At 32.8% G+C, this 16,302-nt stretch overlaps 1 long non-coding RNA gene across 4 annotated transcripts; it reads right to left on the bottom strand.

Moving 5' to 3' along the window:
* Window positions 1–339: 339 nt before the first annotated feature.
* On the bottom strand, window positions 340–14,624 carry LOC123524298 (uncharacterized). 4 transcript variants are annotated; one of them, XR_008370304.1, is made up of 3 exons: window positions 14,547–14,624; window positions 13,049–13,486; window positions 340–2,672 (listed from the first exon to the last, which is right to left on the bottom strand). It is a non-coding gene; the product is annotated as an uncharacterized LOC123524298 (long non-coding RNA). The 4 variants fall into 4 exon arrangements; XR_006681263.2 differs by lacking the exon at window positions 14,547–14,624 and adding an exon at window positions 14,499–14,546; XR_006681262.2 differs by lacking the exon at window positions 14,547–14,624 and adding an exon at window positions 14,229–14,464.
* Between the last annotated feature and the right edge of the window lie 1,678 nt (window positions 14,625–16,302).

Here is a 16,302-nt window from a genome sequence, read left to right as displayed (position 1 = left end):
AAACTCTTTCTAAACTGTATTACATATATCATGATTTCTGCCACTTCTTGGTATTTTATGCCGACTTTTTAATTCTACAAACAGTGCAGTTTTCAATACTGGGGTTTGACATGATACACAATGACAAGAAAAATATACAGAAAATAATTAGAGTAAAGTGTTAAGAAACAAGGACGAAAGACAGACAGAAAAGGTGCTAATTCGAAGAACAAAAACACCCGTGTAGGTCTCTACATGGAAATGTAAATAAACGACAAGAATGAAGACAGTAATACTTTGACCTTAATGTAGGGTAGGACCCAAGCTAGCTATTGAGGAAAATAATAATATAAAAATATACTGTTTTAGTAAATTTATATTTATTCAAAACAAATTGCTTTAGACATATATAGTCAATTGGTAAAGAAAATCAATATATACTTGTGCCATTAAATAGCAAAACCCATTTCCATCATGTATTTGAAGTTTGTTATACACCTGCTTATGTCTTCATGAACAAAACAACATCAAAATAAAATATATTGTAAAGATTAATAAAAGATGTCCTTAAAACAACATATTACATCAAACCAAATTACAACAAATTATTTACAATGATGTTATTTACAATCTGCATATTGGATTATTATAAGTTAAACTAATTAAATCAATTATTTCAGAATTGGTGTCTTATACAAGAGTGGCTTATCACAAGTAGTTTCATTTCTTCTCGTGTTACCAGACACTAAACGTTTGGACATAGGACAGAATATTATGGTAAACACTTTTTAAAAGAGAAGTCAAATCAGTCAAAATCAATTTTCTTCTTAAACAGTTCCTTTATATTTTTCTGGGAAGTATATTTAAAGTTAACTTTCATAATTTTCTTGTTTTTGACAAATCAAAATGGTTTGAAAAATAACAAAAGTACAGGTGTTGTTAGCGCCGCTGTGCAAACATCAACGTCAGGGCTTTTCGACCTAAAATGATACAGATCAGTGTATATCCATACTACTCGTGTATCCTCGCATCCACACTATCGGTTTACCGATTTCAGCAACTTGTAAGCGAGCAGTATGGATCCAGATCAGACTGCAAGAATGTGCATGCAGTGGTCGCAAAACCCTAATGTTATTTTTTCTCACAGCCCGCTCATTTGACAAAAATACTGCATTTGAAAAACATCATTGTTGATGTTTTAAAGTTTATATAATTGTTTCTTTTTCTAAAAGCTTCAATTGGAGTACAATAAAATTGTTCCTCCACAATAGATATAAAGCATTGTTAATAGTTTGACTAGCATATTCTATGAAATAAAGTGTTTTAAAGCTTTTCTAGCATCAGCCCAGATAATGATAAAATAACTGATAAAATATTAACATTAAAATATATCACATTTATATCTAAGATTCATATCAACACACTGACAAAAAATAAAAACAATTGACCGAAAAATGATGCCCAGATTCTTTTTCAACAGTGTATTTTGAGCTATTTGACTGCAAATCAATTACTGGTCTGTTGTAGAAAATAGAATACAAATCTGTTAAAATAACTAAAACAGTAATGCATATCTATAAACGGTGCAAGTTTCTAAAACCCTTCAAAGCAAAATTCATTCGCGCTAAGGTTAATTAAGTCATGCCCCAGTAATAAAGTTACTGTGCGTTGCTGTCTTTTTTAAATTTTCAATGAAAATCCGTTTATAGAAATAGGGGTTAACCCCAACTCTATATGAATATCAACAAAATATAATTTTACAATGAAATTAACAATATCTACCTACCAAGAACTGAGGAGAATGACCATAGAATAAATGTTCTCAAATATTATGGATGAATTGATAGAATGTTTTTCAACAATAGTTTTTAAATGCAATTACAATTATCTAGTTTACAGTATATCTGTAAATTCTGACACCAGATAAGCTTCATTTAACGCCAAAAGAGAGACAAATGAATACAGAGATGGACCGCCAGGGAGCGCAAATTAATAAACTCTCGAGAACTATGAGAAATTATCAGAGCGATTTGCAACAATATTGAGTTTTGGGACAATGAGATTTGTGTCCTCTACCGTATTATTTGTATTATCATACAGGCAGAAAGTTAACAGTACAATGCATTTCTAACTTAGCAACAGGTCGGATAACATGCAATTTAATTCATTTACAACAAAATTGTATTCCCTCTTCGTAAAATTTTGGAAAAAAATATAGAGCTTTCTACAAAAAGAAATTTAGATCAATATTAACTATTACATTGTTATACCAAATTAATTAATAATCCTCAAATTATTGATGAACGGTACTGAAGCTTTGGTGTCAACGGTACAATGACAATCAATCAAAAATAACAAAGTGAACAGAAGAAAATACATGACGCATTTGTAACATAAATATATCCCTCTCAAGTACACAGATGTACTAGTATAGTCAGATGTGCATAAGCGATATCCGCGTCAAAAGTGATCTCTAACCTCTCAGCTACTAATCTATTATCGTCGAAAAGCAGCCAATGAAAGTCCTTGAAGGAAAATGACCAATCCCCTTGAAGCACGTGCAAAATGTTCAGCCAATGAAATCCATGTTTGATTCAAACCATCCAATGGCAATGATTGCGATGAGTATGGAAATGACGCAACAAAGATTCGATCCTGATGAAGGTTTGTTTGTTGAAATTGTACTGTATTTTCTGGAAAAAAAGAAAAATGTCTTCAATGTTAGGTTGTTACATAGTGGCAATGTGAAAGTACATTTTGTTTCCATCCCAGCATCCCTGCATTTTCATGTAGCATTTCAACATCACCTTGGCCCTCAGATAATCCAAAACGGGTGCAGACATAGCTAAAACCTAATGACGTAAATAAGCGTAAATGTATTTTGCAGAAGTTGTTGTAACTTTAACTTTTGCAAAATCAGAGGAAAATTGAACTGTTCCATTATTTTAATTAAAGCTTGTTAATATTCGTGGTTGCAGTTGTACAAATAAGGGAGACGCGATGTTTAATACATAATTCTATATAGTTTGATAAATTTCAATATTAAGGTGTGTTATCCTATTTTCTGTAATTCTTAACATGAAATAATATAAATAAATGAAATAAACATTAATTATAATTAGTCCGTGAAACTATGCTGCATTTAGAACGAATACTAATCAACTATATATAAAACTATTAAGTATTAACTCTGAATTGCTTACAGCGCAAATTATTCCAGGGAATCATAGTCGTTACTGTTGTCATTTTATGCTTTCTGATTTATATCTATTTGTCAGTTATAGCAAATAAGCTTTCTCCCCAGTTTCGGCCAACTTGTTTTTACACTTCGTTATAGCAGATAGACGAATACATAACGTGAGTGAAAAATAAACATTTATAAGACAGAGAAAAACTTTAGATTCCACATTATTTTCTATATCATTTACGTCGTAAACTGAATAATTCACCTTCATAGTTAGCAATCATGTAATATGAGAAAAAATATTCCTTAGACGGGGAGTTCTTAAGAGTCATTTCAGCGAATTGATTGCATTTTGTCTGCAAGCTACCATTCAGTCACATTTTTAGCATTCTACGTTCTATTTAAAGCAACAGAATAATAAACATAACGTTCTTCTTCAAGCAAATATGTCCTTTAAACCAATTACGTCACGATTCTATATACCATTATTAAGTTTTCACGTTGAATAGACTGCATCGATCAGAGAGGTTCCTTTCTTTTTTTAGTGTGAAAGCCGTAAAATATCTCCCTGCATATTGTCTCATTGTATTGTGACTTATGAAGTTATTCTTTGTGCCTTTAAAGAACTATCTAGCATGAATATCGCGTTTGTTTATGCGATACTGCAAAATGTTTCAGAATAAAATGTTCCAAAGAGAAATACCGGACCTACTGAACAATTATTGTTTCCCTTTAATCTACAGAACATTTAAGTTTTTTTTTTTTTTGTTTATTGGCAAAATGAAATACTTTCTGCGCAAATTGGCAAATAAAATAAACTGTTGCATCCATTTCGGCAGTTTTGTCAATAAAAACCGTAAACAAATATTTGTAGCGAAAACTGATGGTATTCTTCCCTCCAAAAATAGGGAAAATGAAATTTTAGAATGTGTCAATAGGTAGTCCTTTATTTAAACCTTCTTTTCCAGTCTATCTATCTAATTCGGTCATTCAACTTGAGGAAAATAAAGGTCTGAAACGTGTTTTGAAATTCTTAATTGTATACATGAGACAGTCAAGCCTCCGCCTTGCAATAGTTTCTCATGGATGTTATTTAATGCATTCCGATGACGGTTTTAGTGACGTGAGAGGCATTTCTTATTTCATTATTAATAGTCTCGAATAAGCTGAGGCAAATATTATTTTACATGGCTACCTTCTGTGGTTCTGGGACAATCTGTGTATGAAAAGAATTGGAACCACTGCCTTACCCTTGCATGATCGTAAGAGGCGACTAATAGGGTCTTAACACTTCGTTTTGCAGTAACTCTGATTCCAGCAGGTTTGCAAATTTTGATTCCATACCTCATGTTTTTATTTCGATGTAAATGAGATGTGGAACCAAAATTTGTAGTCCTGTTTGGCGCCATATAACCTATACTGCGCCGTAAAACCAAAAAAAAAAAATAATAAATAAATAAATAAATAAATAAATAAATAAATAAATAATTTCTGTGCATGCCGAATCTTCTTACGAACTTGTTTCATAAATATTAATGAAAAATTGAATTAAAAAGATCATATTAAATACATTTGTATTGAAAAAATGAACAATTTCTATACAGCATCAATGTAGACATGTAGACATAAATAGGTTAGAGTGCGTATACGCTATTTTGTGTTATGTTAATCCGATAAATGCGGGTAATTCTGAAAGTGACATAGGCTTCCTTGTTTTGGTGGATTTTTTTGGCTTTAGTCAATTGCCTTATTATCTTTTTAATGATTTAGGAATTGCTTAAATCCAATGCACAAATCAAGCTAAATAATTAAGACTTCGAAAAGCATTTTTTTCGTCTCAACTGGTTATTCTGATACCTTTAAAAAGCTTTCCGATGGAGCGTGTAGTACTTCCAGTTTTCTCCCTCGTAAATACATTATCCATACTTCACAAACAATGCCACATCGAACGCGCACTTCCTCCTTTTTGAAGTTCGCTTACTGATCAAACAAAATTTTTTACTGGTTGTGATTTGATATGTCTCGGATTGTATTATTGTACTTGAATGGACCTTAATTATTATTTGTGATCAGAGTTCAGTCATATTTAATGTGCTAAATCTCGGAAAAAAATTTACGAGCCGTAAGGACTTTCTCTATTGCCAGATCCGATACATTTGAAATTCATTTTAATACAATTGGCTTATAATAACTACAGCGTGGCATTGCGTGCAAAAAATAGACATAACATGAAGTTAAATCCTCACCAACTGAAATTGTTATCTTATGAAATTGCAAATAATGAATGTAAACGATGAAGGAATGCAACGCTGCTTAAACTTCTCATTGTAAGTGGTTCATCACGTGACGTGAAGCCTATTAAAATATTAAGGCATTTTTGTTGTTAAGTTTAGATATGATATGCAAATTAAGTTTGAAGTATGCAAATTCATTGCATTGTTTCACTAATTAACCCTTTGTAACATTCATCGATCAAGATAAACTTGAGCTGTTTTCAACCGAAGTTTTGAAGGAAAACTATTTCACAAACACGGATCTAGAACAAGAAATTCGCTTTGTGCCCTATTAAATTTTACTTCTAAGTTATAGAAACGGAAAAAGCGTATCGTCTTTAAAAAAACAGGCGTAAGCTGAATATTGATATGAATAATACAGAAAGGAAATCTTTAGAAATTTATAAGCGCTAAGTACTGAAAATAAAACACCGTAATATTAGTCATTTAAATTATTAAATAACTAAAATGTGAAACAGAATTATTTTTTCAAGGCTGCCAACGCTAATGAAGTAAAATATCTAATAGAAACTATAATTGAGCCGCGCCATGAGAAAACCAACATAGTTCGTTTGCGAACAGCATGAATCCAGACCAGCCTGCGCACCCGCACAGTCTGGTCAGGATCCATACTGATCGCTTTCAAAGCCTATTGCAATTAGAGAAACGGTTAGCGAACAGCATGGATCCTGACCCATGCTGGTCGCAAACGCACTATGTTGGTTTTCTCATGGCGCGGCTCATATGTTCCTAGATAAAAGTTAAATGAATAAGACACTAAAGGCGCATAAATTGACCAAAATTATAAACAACTAATACAATCATGTCTTTCACATTCAACAAAAACTACTTTGATTTTATGGAGAAACTATAATTCTTGAAAATAAATTGTGTTTCATTGACAATGGCAATCTGACAACAACCTGTTAACATAGGTATGTTACACATTAGACACTATATTTTGTCCCGAGTGTATACTTCAAAGTGAACGGAAATACTAGTCAATTAAAAATGTGTGTGCATTTATATACTGGATAAAAGAAGTACGTGACTGGGTATGGTTATATGGTTCAACAATCAATCTTACCCCTCTCCTTTTACCCCTACACCTCTGTAAGATAAAACTTCAATTATACGGAAAGCATCGTAATATTTTATTTTTGACAATTACACTATAATTTAAACATATGAGCCGTGCCATGACAAAACCAACATAGTGGGTTTGCGACCAGTATGGATCCAGACCAGCCTGCGCATCCGCGCATCTGGTCAGGATCCATGCTGTTCGCTTTTAAAGCCTATTGGAATTGGAGAAACTGTTAGCGAACAGCATGGATCCTGACCAGACTGCGCGGATGCGCAGGCTGGTCTGGATCCATGCTGGTCGCAAAGCCACTATGTTGGTTTTCTCATGGCACGGCTCAATTATTTTCTTTTTACATTACTAAGTAACAAGCGCATATTACAATGCTTGAGAGGTGTTGAACATTTTATTACCTATCATGAACAGACTCAATCAAATCGAGTCTGCTATTATTCTTCTTTGTTGCGTTCTATGCTTCCAAAGGATCTTTTTACAGATTTTATTATATATATTTGTGTCCTGAGAGAATGTTTTATTTTTATATTCTGCTTTGTCGTGATATCCAATGGAAAGAAGTTGCCTTTCCAATATTTACAAAAAAATAGCAATCAAACAAAAACAAATCAGATAACAATGAGTTACATATTGCTCATATTGTCGGAGTAATCATACTGGAAAATGTCGGAAGATTTATGAGTAACAAGTTCTATTGTAGTGTGTAATGTGTATTACAAACTGTTGTATGGCGCATGGCCAAGTCTGTATCAAGTCTGTATCATTGTGAAGAAGGCTCCAATCAGATAAATAATTTTGTTGGTCAATAGTGATCTGACTGAATCACGACCGACAGGTACAAGACTGATGTAGTTGATTAAAGAGGCTTAGGAGTATGGTTGTCAGAGGAACTGAAGATAAATGAGGTATAATATGGATACTTGATATGTCTAGAAAAGCTTTTGTATACTGAACAATTATTAATACAAATGATTTACATACAAGAATGTAACATTTCATTCCGATGATGATCAATGCTTTTATGGGAGATATAAAGCGTTCCATATTGTAAATACATTTCTATTTTCATGTATCAAAATATCTTTGTAAAAGTACACGGTATTTTTAAAGTATATAATTGAGACCTTTAATGATATATAATAATGAATTTGATAATCTATCATTCTTAAAAAAATATTATTGTTTTGAAATGTTAATTGTTCATTAAGACTTGCCATCGTTTTGTTCGTAAGTATCGCATATTGGTAGCGGACTAGAAATAAAGTGTCATTGTGCATGATACCATACCCTCAAACATGGTAATGAAGTGGGAAAATAATAGCCCATTGCAATCGCGCATTTCTCACCTAAACGCGCAGTTCGACAAACTGGTAATGTGAATGTTGAACATTTAATCGAGCACCAGTCTCCTTTTTCTTAGAGGCTTTTTTTAGGAATATGATATAATGCCACAGAAGTACGTGAGTCTAAACTCTATTGTTTCCTTGATGTTTACTCATTTTTGTATTAAAATTTAGCTTAAATAAAATGTTCAATTCATAATTTATTGCTCTTTATTATTGCTTCCTATATTATTTTGTGGAGTATATAGATAATTCTCCGCAAGTAAGTGACAACTTCATCACTTGAACTATATATGGACATTTTAAATGACCCTGGACGAATTCGTTTCACTCAATCACCAAACATGAGCAACGAATAGTAGGAATTGCTGGAATTAACTTCAATTAAACCGAGCCTACAACAGTTTCAAATTTGTCGTGTTGGGCGATCTGTGGAATTTCCACACTTTTACTTTATATACAGCCAACACAATATTTTTGCAACATTTCTGAATCGTTAATATAGAACAACAAAGAAATGTTAACCCTTAGCCTGCTGGCGGCAAGTGATTCTGCCTTTGCGACCAGTGCAGACCAAGATCAGCCTGCACATCCGTGCAGTCTGATCATGGTCTGCACTGTTCGCTATTCAGTCAGTAAATTTTCGGTGAACACCCCTTCAAATGATAAATGGTATTGCCCAGATTGAATGAAAGACCACTGCATTTTAGAAATTTAGCAGGCTAAGGGTTAACTGGCAATTGTATCGAAACAGCTTCCTTCCAAGCTTCTACGAAATTGTTTGAATGTGCGTGGTAAGTGATATATCTACAAAGTCGATTATGTTTGTTGGCAGATTAGAAGTTTAGACCGCTAAAACGTGCGTGAAAACGAGGTGATAAAGAGCATAGATGAAAAAGGGTTTGTGACACATTGACATCTATAGCAATAATAATGTGAAAATATCTGGCAATAAAGGACTCCTACTTTGGTAAATGAGTTTGTTAGGTTATTAGGCAACGCAAATCGGGGACTGAGTTTTGTTGTAAATCTCTTCCACAGCCTACATCACTTGACGTGATGAAATACATTATTGTATATTGAATGAACACTTTCTGAATTTTCTTTACCACTGTTCAGAAATTGTAAGTTCAACTTGTCAGCAATACTTGGCTCTGCTCAGAAAACATACTGTACGTGACGTCATACGCACCATGGTGTGGCATATAAGATTCTTTCACTGGTTGTAGGTGCAGATGGGAATTTCCGGCCTCGAGGGTAACTGTTTAGGCGGTAACGAGGTTCCTACCGAGTTACCGCCTAAACAGTTACCCGAGAGCCGGATGTTCCCATCTGCACCTATAACCAGTGACAGAATCTTTTTCTTGCATACCGATATCAAGATATAATAATAAAAATAAAATCAGTCGAACAGCTTTCTTTTTAGAACTATTTCTTATAGCAGCGTATTTAAACAAAGCGCGGGAAAGCAACGTCCGTAAACAGGAAAGACGTCATGACGTTTCAAAGACAAATAACAATGTTTAGTTCTGGTTTTGTTTGATCAGTTGCAGAGTAATGTTTTGGATTTTTGATAAAATAACGTGTTTTGAATCGAGAAATATACTATCAGGAATAAAGAGGAACTGTCAAGGTACTGGATTTTTATTCCGTTTTTCGAAATAAAATATAAATAACTACATAAATCTTCTACATATATGTAGTTCGTAATACGTCATTTAAAGCACGAGAGTCATCTTACACCCCGGGGTGTAAGATGGATTTTTCCAGCACCGGTAAAAATACCGGAAATCCCCGTCTGGTATGCAAGAAAAACGTGACTTTGTTCGAGAAACCTACTAAGCGTGACGTCTTAAGCACCTGATGTGACCATTCATAAAGTCAGTTATAAATGTGCAAGCTTTACTCTCGAAACAAAATAACTCACTGCGAACTATGGAGATTGAAGAAGAATACTTACAGTTAAAGGCAGTTTTTATCAGCGTGTATGAATAGTTCCAAACTTTCATCTCCAGCGAATAGTACGGATGAATGGTGCAATATGAATAAGGGTTAGTATTTCGGTCCAGTTCAAAGTAAATACGATCCTAATTTTCTTAATTTTGCGCATTTGGCATTTGCTGGTATTTGTAACACTATTATCAACATTTTTGACACTATCTACAGGAAATGAGATGGGTTTTACTTTCATATTCCTTAATCTGAAAGTTTAATGATTGTATATACAAAAGCAAGGTTGTGTCTATTTTAGGGTAGCAGACCACCACTAACTTTAAGGTACCTAATTCAGATATAAAGTGGCTCTACTTTGTAATCTCAGATGTTTAGTACATCTTAGGACGCTGAAAGCCGCATGTCAGATGTAATAGATACAGAAAAGTTAATAATGTGTAAGTATTTAGAAATGAAGGAGTCATGTGTTTGGTCTGTTGGTGTCTTGAGTAATCAGGCTGCAAAAAGAATGGTTGATTACATAAGTGAAAAAACACCAGTCTTGCAGCGTTAATTTCTGTTTCAATATATGCCTAAATAGGTTGATTATAGATGAAAGTGTTTCTCAAGCCTAAGCGGTCAAAATGATGAATCGTACCACTAATGAAAATAAAAAAGATATGACGATTTCAATTTTAAGATAACGGCTGATAATGGAACCAGCCATTTTAACGTGTTCATGACGTCATTAACTTGCTGCTGCAAAGAAAATGTCGAATATAGGTGAAGTTGATAAATGTCGAATATAGGTGAAGCTGGTCAATGTCAAATACAGGTGAAGTTGATAACTGTCAAATATAGGTTACGTTGATAAATATCAAATATAGGTGAAGCTGATAAATGTCGAATATAGGTTAAGCTGATAAATGTCGAATGTAGATGAAGTTGATAAATGTCGAATATAGATGAAGTTGATAACTGTCGAATATAGGTGAAGCTGATAAATGTCAAATATTAAGTTGTGAAGTTGTAAAACTTGGTAATTTCTTTCGTTGTGGTTGGAAAAGATAGAGAATTTCTGTATTGAAACAAAGAAATTAGGATCCAATAAATATATAGAAATAAATAAAGCTGTTTGATGTTGCAATTGAAACGAAATGGCTGCCATTTCGAACAAATATTCAAATATTTCATAACTTTCACATTTTAGGCAGTTTATTTTCTAAAATGAAGTAAGAAGTCCTAGACGACAAAACTGACGTTGGAAAAATCCCCAGAATAACAATTAGATTTCGTAGTCTTCTTTCCTGTTGTTATAATGTACCTATAAATTTGACAATTTAAATATTGAAACTAGCGACAAATAGTATTCACTAAGAATTTACTAGTACATGTATTTGTTTTATAAATCAGATACCATTTGAAAGTTTAGCACTAAAGTGTTATCACATTTACAGAACAGAAAATTGAGAAAGATCCCTGAAAACTATATTTTAACATATTAAATCTATAGAATAAAGCAATTATAGTTTATAGTTATTGAACTAAAGAATTTTAATTGTAACACAATCTATTATAACTATTGCCTTCGAAACCCAATATGATTTGAAAAATACATATTATATTCAATTTTATTTCTATTAAATTTTTATTTGAACTGTTTGAATTTTGTTAATGTGTTGGAGGTATCAGCACAAACTTCTGACCTAATTAAACGAATTGTGCCTTTACAGAAGCATTTTCAGTACCTTTTTTTCGCATAACCGTCATTATTATGTTGCATTATTGAATTTCCGTTTAAGCAATCACACGATGTGTTAGTCATCGCTTTGTCTCATTTCCTGCACAACACCGTAACATATACTCAGCTAATCCTGTGTATTTACATTTACATTATCTTGTAACACATTTTGTGACAATACAGAGTCGGGATATACCCTACCGAAAGCCTAAATGCATGGATTTATCCGTTTTATTTTAAAGCAAGCGTTCATAATTTTAACCAAATTTAAGATACTCCCCATCGATATTAAATATTCGTGCAAGCACATAGAAAATAATGCTTGATTTTTGCTTTATAATGGAAAAGACAACAAAGAAATCATCTTACTTTAGTACAGAAGAATCACCGCATAATGTAAAATGTAGGCAACACACGGTCTCTACGTGTTATTTTTAGGTTGAACACTATTAAATCAGACATTTCGTAAAATGCAATTACTTAATAACGTTATTGAGACTTGCTCTAAAATATTAAGCTGTCAAAATCTTATATTTCCATCAAGAACTATATTCCAACTTTAGAAAAGGTAAACTGAAAAATATTGACAGCTTTTATGTAGGAAAGTGACGCCTGATTTACTACTGTCCCCTAAATCGACATCTGTTTACTTCTTTCAGGGCTTAAAATTCCTACGCCGCCAGTTTTTATGTAGCATGCGATCAAAACAAGAAGATTTCGCCAGAAAGCTACAAGTACATACTGAAACGCACTAGAGTAAAAGACAGCACGATGCTTTTGAGAAAGGGCGCGAATAAAGGAAGAAAGTTTAGGACTCATTATATTTGGCATACTAGTGACTAAACCTGCTTATGCTTGCATTTGATTTCGTAGTGATCAGCTAAATGATTTTACAGTAAGAGTTGCCTGCTATAACATTATATTTCAGGAAAAACATTTCAAAATATACGACTTTGATTGCTATTGTGTAAGTTACATAAAATATACGTAATTCTTCAACTTTAAAACAAAATAGTATTCTATTAAATATAATCACATAGGAAAGGTTGATTTCACCAAATACAAAATATTTTAACTGTTTAACCAGTTAGCTGTCTGTTAATGCATAGAAAAACATGAAAGAATTCGTTGGGTTTTCAGGCTACGTACAAATTAAAATCTACCATATCTGACTTTTTCTTCGGGACTAATTCTATTTTTTCGACTAATATTCTAAAGTTCGCCAACAGTTTTTCAAATACATTTTATACAGTGCCGTGTAAGGAAAATATACAAAACGTACGTTGCCTGCCTGAAATGAAGCGATATCACTTCACCAAGTGAATCCGTTATTATACGGAAAATTAAGACTTAATTCAGTCACTTCCTTTGTTTTTATTTAATGTTTACGTGATATCTTCAAAGCATACCTTAAAGAAAGTCTATGTATGCAAAAAGAATTAATTAAATTTAATTTATTTTTATAGATAAATAGTGTAACCAATTGTTAAGTTGTACCTTGGATCTAGCTGCTTCGAACCAGACCTGTCCATAAAAAACTGAGCTTCTGTCGTGCTAGCTCGAGAACTCGAACTACGGGATTCCCGACGGGCGCCGGGTCTTGTTGCTGCCGCCGTTGCTGAACAAACACTCATTGTTATTTTTGCTTGTTATTTTCGCACTGGTGTCATACAAAAGTGTTTATCTTTTTTTATTGTTCTAAACCTCCAATTCCCTTCCAGTTTCGTTTTGTTATTTTTCTATTCTTCTTTAAAATTCCACAATAATTAACCATTCATGTAAGCACTTCACTACAATCAACTGGAAATACCATATATTACAAACAATTCTGTAGCATGGATCGGTATCCAATATCCCGTTTTCTCTCCTGCTCTTCACAAAACTGGTCTTAGGCTCTTTAAATTGACGCCAATCTTGCTGTTATTGGGACGAATCCTGGGAATAAAAAGGCAATAGATTCATTGTAATAGATGCGGCTTCGTGATTTAAACAATAATAACGAGGAAACGAGTGTTCTGAATCAGACAGACAGTTAGCCACCATCTAGAAAATTGTTGTACAAACTGACTGTAGACAAAATAAATGAACAACAATTAAAGTCAGTATTGATTTAGACGATCAATCAGGAAAATATTTATATAAGCTTGTTTATATGGTTTCGTTTGTATTTCATAAGTTGTTTAAGATTTTAAGACTAGATCGAACTTGTTTCTCTAAGATATACGAGCTTATCATATATATTTATTGAAGCAGGTCAGTTTAGCTCACTTATATTAATTTTTTTTTAAATCCATACATCTCGATATATGCTTTAATTCTGAACATACTAAACATGCTAAATGGAAAAATAAAATTTTATTTTAAGGGGTGTTAATATTTACTGAGTATCAAATATCAAAAATGTAATAAAGACCGGCTTTACTTTCCTGAGAACAAATTATGAATTTGAAAATTTTCAGAATAAATTCAAATATCTAAATCTAATTAATTTATTCTAAATATTTGGATATTTATCTCCACGGGATAAAAAGTGAATAGTGATCAGACACGAAAAAATAACGAAGAAATAAATTGTCAGAAATATAGATTTTCAGTAATCCGTTTTGAGTATCTATCAAACAAATTTTATGAAATGAAGCAGATATGAAACCGATTTCACTTCATTTGAGACACGCACTAGATAAAATCCCAAATGTGGAATTTTGCATAATGCATCTATTGACTTTTACTTCTATTTCCCAATGGCGTCGTAACCGAGGAGTGATAAAATATGCTTTTCTCCTAGACTAAACCTGATTTTATAACGGGCTGTCATATTAATTACATAATGCCCATTCATTTCAGTGCGTTCCGAAAATTACATTACTTTTATAAATTATATCATGAATAATTTGCAGGCTGGGAATTATTTCTAGAAAATCCAATTAACAACATAAAAGTCACATACTCCAAGGTGCGCACAGTGTTATTGTGAATACCGTTAACGCTAACTCACCTGGCAGAAAGCAAAAACAATGATGTATAATGACTGGCAAATTGCTGGGAAATCATGTCTGCTGTAGAGATGTGTATCCAGAATAAACTTGCACAGACTGTTTGACGTGCCTGTCAATACTTTGCCAAAAATCATGTGTGATGGATTTGGACGCAGTGATAATAAATGTTATGACTATACACTTATCACTTTTTCTAGCCAAACACGTTTTTGAAAATACATCTAGCGAATAACATAGGGTACATTGTTTGTAATTTGACATACAATTTTTGAAGAATATGTATACTTTAACAAGGCATAAAATTGTATCTATCTGCCCACCTTCAAAAAATCACAAAATACGAAAAGAAAGAAGATAATTAATACGATTTATAAACGAGCAATTTTCGTTCTTATGAGAAAATATATTTCTCTAAATATAAAACGATGTCATTATCCTTGTATACATTAGAAGAAATTCTAACACGATCCGCAGCAATTGCTATATAAACATATAGTGAAATCGCCTATACATGAATCTACGATAAAATATGGTTGGCTGTTACATTTCACCCCCCTATGATTGTAACATAAGAGATTCTACTTCAGTTCCATTACATACGAATTATTTCAGGGCCAAACGGTTGAAAACAGCATTTCAAAAATGTAAATATAATAAAAAGTCATACTGACTTATGCAGGGGTGGTATAGTACGTCATCAACAGGTACGCGCAACACTTCCCGATGCGGCTTTTTTATGTCAAAACATCTCGATTAGGTGAGTAAACTTGCGATTATAACATTGATAACGAATAAATTCTTAAATGAAATATAGTCTAAAGTACCCGCACATGTGTCTAGTTTATCATTGACGTTTGCATTTTTCAAGAAAGCCTTCCATTTAAGAGAACATTCGTGCACAATGCACCTCATGGAAACACTTCCCTATTCACCACACCATATTATACCGCATAACAAGAGTTTCCATGCATTTCTGACAAATCCAAGCATTGGCGGGTGTTCTTTTATAGTAGACAGATGTCAGTGATACCTTGATTATTTATCGGAATCTAAACTTCCCGAAAAATCAGTAAATTAAAATTTCGCCTTCCCGGTTCATCAGCTGAATTGATGTCCTTCCCGGCTCATCAATTTCCAGTATGACTAAAATCGAGACAGCGCTCACTGTAAATGTGACCTCTCTTGCCTTAAAGTTATATTAACTGGAATAAATAGTCGTTTAAGTGCTTGTACTAGATGGTCCGTAAACTTCATTTAAACATTTGAAGGTAATATTAAAAGAATGAGGCATATCTTGAACATTTGTTGTATACTATAAACGTGTATGATATATGTTCTATCATTTCCTTATTTTTGTTATTTTAGGTACATGAAAGATGAAAAAGAAAACCAAATTTCTAGTTTTCATCAATGGAATTGTCAATATATGTTAAAAATGCTTGCTGAGTGATTGGCATGACAGACATAATATTTTCGAAAAGATGTACGATATAACACTGAGAAGTCACAGAATTGCCACAGACAAGGATTTCTACGTTCAGAGGTCTTGTACCAAACACGACTATGTCGGTTGCTGTTTGAAGGTATGGATATAAATAACTTATTTAATTTAATTAATTTTACAGTAGATAAACCTTTATCAGGAGTAGTTAGATAGGCATTTCAACACGTGATGATATTTAGTTTCACTTTTAAATAGAAAGTATTTTGGAAATCATTAGTTAACTTGTTACTCTAATTACTTTTTCACGATAA

Source organism: Mercenaria mercenaria, chromosome 3 (assembly GCF_021730395.1).
Source record: "Mercenaria mercenaria strain notata chromosome 3, MADL_Memer_1, whole genome shotgun sequence".
Taxonomy (NCBI): Eukaryota; Metazoa; Mollusca; class Bivalvia; order Venerida; family Veneridae; genus Mercenaria; species Mercenaria mercenaria.
The sequence above is the reverse complement of the archived record's forward strand: the minus strand, read 5'-3'. Positions and strand labels throughout refer to the sequence as shown.